Source organism: Clupea harengus, chromosome 26, assembly GCF_900700415.2.
Source record: "Clupea harengus chromosome 26, Ch_v2.0.2, whole genome shotgun sequence".
NCBI classification, from domain to species: domain Eukaryota; kingdom Metazoa; phylum Chordata; class Actinopteri; order Clupeiformes; family Clupeidae; genus Clupea; species Clupea harengus.
The window spans coordinates 8,405,208-8,411,816 of record NC_045177.1 but is presented as its reverse complement, the minus strand read 5'-3'; positions in this window follow the sequence as shown (position 1 = coordinate 8,411,816).

The following is a 6,609-nucleotide window of genomic DNA, read 5'->3' as shown; positions in this document are numbered from 1 at the left end:
TCCTACACCTACCAGACAAATACATTACCACTTCATTATAGAACTGTCATCAATCATCTTCACTGCAGTGGTATTTGAAAGAGTTAGCCAGATTATTAATGATTAAGATTATTAATACCTTAAAAGTATAACATTAAAGTATTAAATGTGTAAACATGATTTGTTTAAAAAATTAATTCTCAAAGAAAGAGAGGAAGGGATTTGGATATTTCACCCTCTACGGCAGGCCCGGGGTGGGTAATCGGGAGAATCGGGAGAGTTCCCCGTGGGCCGCTTCACTTCTGGGCCGGTCGATAATTTTATTTTTTGACATTTCTCACGTTAGTCCATCGTCTCTTAAAGTAGGCTACACACGTTCCGCATTCTGACACCGCAGCCTCTGCATGGGTTGTACCATGCGAGGGAGTTCTCCCCTCCTAAATAGAGTTGGTTGGGTCTATAGCCCGTCCTTTCCAAAAAGTTTTCTGATAGACTTCCGATAGCTGGGCCGGCCCTACCCCAACGAAACGCGTCAGGGAGGATGGATGGGAGGAAGAGGGGCTGAAAAAGCCAGGTTAAAAAAAAGAAAGGCATTGGAGGAGCATGGACGGAATAAGAAACCACGGGCCCCTGGGCCTGGATATTTTGAAGGCCCCCCCCCCCCGCGAAAAAAAAAATTGTGCGCCCGCAAAACACGCACGCACGCACACGCACACACAAACACAACCAATGTGTTGGATTTTATGGTCGAATTAGATACTTTGGCTATTGTATTGGGAAAGTAAACAGGTCAAAGTTTACTCTGTAACATCCACCTTCGGTGATGTGTGCACTGCCCTGCTATTGTTTCTGACATTACATGTGACAGGGCAACAGCCGAGTGATTCTTTTCCAACTTGAAACGGATTAAGACCTACCTGAGGGGCAGCATGGGGCAGGAGAGGCTGAATGGGCTGGCTATCCTGTCCATTGAAAAATCAAATCATGCATCACCACTTTTGTTTGCCTTTGTTTGAAAGGCGTCGTCCGGCAGGTGTAGCCTACTGTGCCTGCTTGTAGGCCTTGACTTTCAGATTCTGCGCCTAAACTAGCTATATCGTATCGTCTCATCACATGATCAAATAGAGACTTGACATTGGACAACAAGATACATATTACCCAGCAATCATCATTGCATATCTGTATATGACAAAAATAACAAAGAAAATAAGAAATTATTAATTTAATTGAATCGTTTTTTAATAGTTTCTATAGTGTATGTAAGATAAGCATACAGTATAATTTTGTTATAGATTGCTACTGACGATTCCCCCTAAAAATGATGAAAACCATGACAGAGACAGGTTTGCCATTTTGAGGGGATATATAACATAAGGTATCCTGAGCAGTCCCAAAAAGTTATGCTTGATCACTGTCGCATTAATCTAGCTTTTTCTAACACAGCACAGGTACACTCAATTAAAGCGATTAGCAAATGAATAAAATACACCTTTTTCAACCACAAATAAGAGATACATAACAGCGACTTCACGCAGAGGCTCTGGCCTAGGGGCCCCCTGAGCTCATGGGCCCCTGGGCCTGGGCCCGGTAGGCCCGTTCGTTAATCCATCCCTGTGGAGGAGGATGCTGCCAAATGTGCCAAGCTTACCGATTTATTTTCAAGAGGACAAACACAAGTGACAACTGGTAAAGAGAGACATAGGCCTAATGATTAGCAACGTAACTATTCGGCTAACGTTGTAGCGTTGGTTAATATCGTTGTAGCGTTGTCAACCTATTCGCAAGCAAAATATTACCAGAGATGGAGCTTGAAAGCAGGACCTGTTCCTCCTGCAAAAACTGTGCCATTTGTGTCCATTTAATACTCTCACAGTACAACCTCCTCACAGATGCGTATCATGTCATTGGGTTAGCATATAAGTTTCTGTTGACTTTGTCCATCACACAGGTTGCATGTGAGAGAAGCTTCTCAACCTTAAAATTTGTGAAGAATAGGCTACGAAGCTCATTGAGTCAGGACAACTTGGAGGTTTTCATGTTAATGTGCACAGAGAAGGAAATCCTCATGTCTATAAGCAACGACACAGTTATAGATAAAGTGGCTGAAACCAGTGCACTGCTTAGGCGGTTACTGATGCTGTAGATGCTGTTGGTGCTATTCGCAATGTAACTGTATAGGCTACTGTACTGTGAGTTGAACTGTAAACATTAGTTCAATATGCCTCTTTGTTGAAGAGTGGGATACGTTTCAAATGCTTTATTTATTTATTTCTGCTTTTGTTAATTTATCAACCAATCCTTGTGGAATAGTGGAATATTTTTTGTTAATTTCTCATCTTAAGTGGATTATTGTTTAACCTTTACATTATTTGTTGAACTATGGTATTAATAAAAAAAACTACAGGATAGTAAGAGCTGAACTGTTGCTTCATTTATCCAATTTCCACTACCATGAAAAAAATGGGCCGGTCTTGGGCCTGAAATTCCCGGGCTGAAAAGTGGCCCCACTCCGGCCCTGCTCTACGGTGCATGACATAATTAAAAGATTCAAGGAATCTGGAGGAATTTCTGTGCGTTAGCGCAAGCCTAAGCTGAATAACCGTGATCTCCGACCCGTCAGACGGTACTGCATCAAGAACCGTCATTCATCTACAAGCGATATAACCACATGGGCTCAGGATTACTCTGGCAGACCTTTGTCAAGCACTACAAAACGTAGTTACATCCACACATACCAGTTAAAACTTTACTGTGCTAAAAGGAAGCCTTATGTTAACCGTGTCCAGAAGCGCCGTCGACTTCTCTGGGCTCGGAGTTATCTGGGATGGACCATCACACAGTGGAAACGTGTATTGTGGTCAGACGAATCAGTATTTCAGGTCTTTTTTTTTAAGAAATCGAAGCCGTGAGCTCCGGACCAGAGAAGAAAAGGACCATCTAGACTGTTACCAGCAACAAGTCCAAAAGCCAGGGTCTGTATGGGGTTGTGTCAGTGCCCTTGGCAAAGGTAACTTACACTACTGTGATGGCACCATTAATACTGAAAAGTACATAGAGATTTTGGAGCAACATATCCAATCTTCAAGATTACTTCTTTTCCAGGGATGCCCATGCATATTTCAACAAGACAATGCAATACATTCTGCACGCATTACAAAGGCATGGCTGAGGAAGAGGAGGGCGCGGCATGGCTGAGGAAAAAGAGGGTGCCGGTGCTGGACTGGCCTGCCTGCAGTCCTGACTTGTCCCCAATAGAGAATGTGTGGCGCATTTTGAAACGCAAAATGCGACAACAAAGACCCCGTACCGCTGCACACCTCAAGACTTGTTTGCAGGAAGAATGGGACAAAGTTACACCTGAAACTACTCATCACTTGGTGTCTCCAGTCCCTAAACATCTTTAAGTGTGAAAAGGAATGGCCACATTACAAAGTGGTAAAACCTGCTTCATCTTGTTTTGTATGGCTTCTCCCAATGAGCCATGCAATGCCCTCCCCATCACAGTTTTAAGTGCTAAGGGGATCACTGGGCCTTGGATATTACCTAGCTCCCTTTCACTTTCATCATCTTCATCCTCCTCACTTTCCAACCGGCACTCTCCTGGTATGCCTTTTAGCTCTCCCCTCATGGCTACTCCTGTTATGGTGAAGTGCACTGGTGTGTTTATTTGTCCTGTCTTTTCCCCTATGCTCTGTTCTGTTCTTCAATGCAATCGCACACCTCATCCCACATCTTTCTTAAAACCCTCACACACACACACACACACACACACACACACACACAGACACACATTTAACAAAAGGAACAATGTGATTCAAGCAGCAGAGCTGTTGTCCACACTTATTTCCTCCAGTTCCTTTCAGTATCGTGCGCCATGTTTCTGGAGTTGTGACCCAAATGTCCTCCTCTGCTACTACAGTCTTTGGCTCATATACTTTTGCAATGCCGCCACATTCCTGCAGTAACATTTCAGCATTTCTGTATTTCTAGAGTGACAGCTCATGCACAAAACAATGATTTAAATCTGTCTGTACCAGTCTATCTATCAATCATCATCATTATGAGTTTATTCATTATTAGAGTTTTATTAGTATGATTATTTCTGGCTCAAAGCATCACACATATCCTCGGTATTCTTTCAAGTATTGGCATCAATGGCCACAGATCCCCTTCAGGTGAGTTAGTTTGATTTGCATGACTTTGCTGCCCCCTGCAGGTCTGGAGAGGTTTGCCTGGTTGAATGAGACCCTGATCTCCAACGCCTTTCAGCTGTGCGATCACATGGGGTCCTCATGGCTGTCGAGCTGGAATCAACTAAACCCAGCAGCCTGAGATACAGGATCATCTCCATCAACAAACTTATCCAGATTGTCATCTATCTCCCTCTCTCTTTTACACACACACACACACACACACACACACACACACACACACACACACACACACACACACACACACACACACACACACACACACACACACACACACACACACACACACACACAAAAGGCCAGTCATCACAGGTGAGAAATTCAGCCTGCACTGCCTTACATAACAGCATCACTCTTGTATATATTTTTTTGTGGCACACCTTGTGTGCACCTGCTTATCCGTTTGTCTGCTTGCGTGTGTTGGTGTGTGCGTGTGTGCTGTCATAGAAGCATGATATGGCCTTCGACCGGCAAGTAGCCATACAGTACTCCAAGCCCACGTCTGTCCTGCTTCATGAGTATGTGCCACTGGCAGAGCAGTACAATCACAACTTCTCCCTGGGGAGCCTCCCTGGCCTGTTCTCCCCTCACCACGTGGGCAAAATCTTCACCCTGAGGTAGGTGGGGGTTGGTTAGGGGTGTAGGTGAAATTGGTACCAGCCTCACATGGAAGTACCAGACTATGTAGGTATCTTACCCTGTGAGCAGGCGCCGGGTGAATGTGGGTGCAATTGTGTCTAAATTGTGATACCGTCTTCGCGAGGGCCACCAAGACACACTGGTGCTGTCCTTGCAACAGCAACAATATGTTGGTGATCTCACCCGATTGGACAGGCATCAACCCATTCAACACAAAGGCACAAAGTGTAGTGTCCTCCACGGTGGTCAAAAATAAAGATAATCCACAAATCAGTCTCATTAAATATATCAGTCTCATAAAATATATTATACTATCAATTTGGAACTCTGATTAATAATGAAATTAATAACTACAACCAAAGTTACCTTATTAATAGTATGGTTGAAGGTCATTGGAGTTCTGAATAGAAGAGGTTGGCAACGTCCATTCTTGTGTAACATTAAATAGACCAGCATATATAATCAAAGTATTTATTTACACAATGATAAGAAAATAACACACAATATGTAATCTGGCTAAATGTAACTAACTAATGAATTGAAGGAGTGTGGGGATGTGTAATAGAGAGGGAGTGTGTGTGTGTGCGAGCTTGCGAGCTCGGGGTTGCGCTGTTAGGAGCGCGCCAGAAAGAATGTGTGTGTGTTCCTTTGTTTGATCCCCGCAGCTCCAACCCCTCTCTTCCTCCTTCTGTCGTCTGAGCCTCTCCCTTAAAACTCCCTGTAAATTCTATTCCTGGAAACTGCCCTGACTCTGGTAGCTGTGGGTATAATCGTTCACGCCTGTTAACAGGCATAGTTGTTGAAACATAGGGCGGAGGTTTGCTTTCTCCCCCATCACAACTTCTCATATTAATCTTCTGCAACTGCTCTGCTGCCTTCCTCTGTTCCCCAGCCATTCATTCTTTGGTCACTCTCATGAATGCCCTCTCTTTCTTACCCCACGCCAGTCACATCACCAAAACCGCCTTCTTCCACCTCAAGAACATTGCACGCCTCCGGCCCTCTCTGTCCTTTGCCACCACCCAAACTCTAATTCATGCCCTCATAACCTCCAGACTGGACTACTGCAACAGCATCCTATATGGCTCTCCAAACACTGTCCTCAACAAACTCCAATACGTCCAAAACTCTGCCGCTCGTCTGCTCACCTCCACCCGCCGCTATGAACACATCACCCCGGTCCTCCGAAACCTCCACTGGCTCCCGGTCAAACACAGGATTAACTTCAAAATACTACTGACCACCTTCAAAGCCCTAAATAAGCTGGCGCCTTCCTACCTTTCTGACCTCCTCCCCCTCCACGCCCCTACCCGTTGCCTCAGGTCCGCCGGCGCAAACACTCTTAAAACCATCAGGACTAAGCGCCGGACCTGGGGTGACAGGGCCTTTTCTGCTGCTGCACCCTCCCTCTGGAATGACCTCCCTCTCCCCATCCGTCTGGCTCCCAACATAGCACTATTTAAATAATCCCTCAAAACTCACCTTTTCAACCTCGCCTTCACCTGAACATCCCCTGCTCCCTCTCCTCCACTAATAGACTTATATGTTAGCTTTTTTTTCTATAATGTTCTATTTGTCTGTTTTGTTCGATCCTTTGTCTTTATATTTGACTGTTGTCTTGTTTTGCTTGTCCTCACACTTGTAAAGCGACTTTGGGTATTTAGAAAAGCGCAATTAAAAAAATGAATTATTATTATTATTATTAATAATAATGTCTAACTCTTCTTGTCTTGCCTTTTTCCACTGCTGTCCCTTTTTTTAGGATCTGGAACTTTCGCTT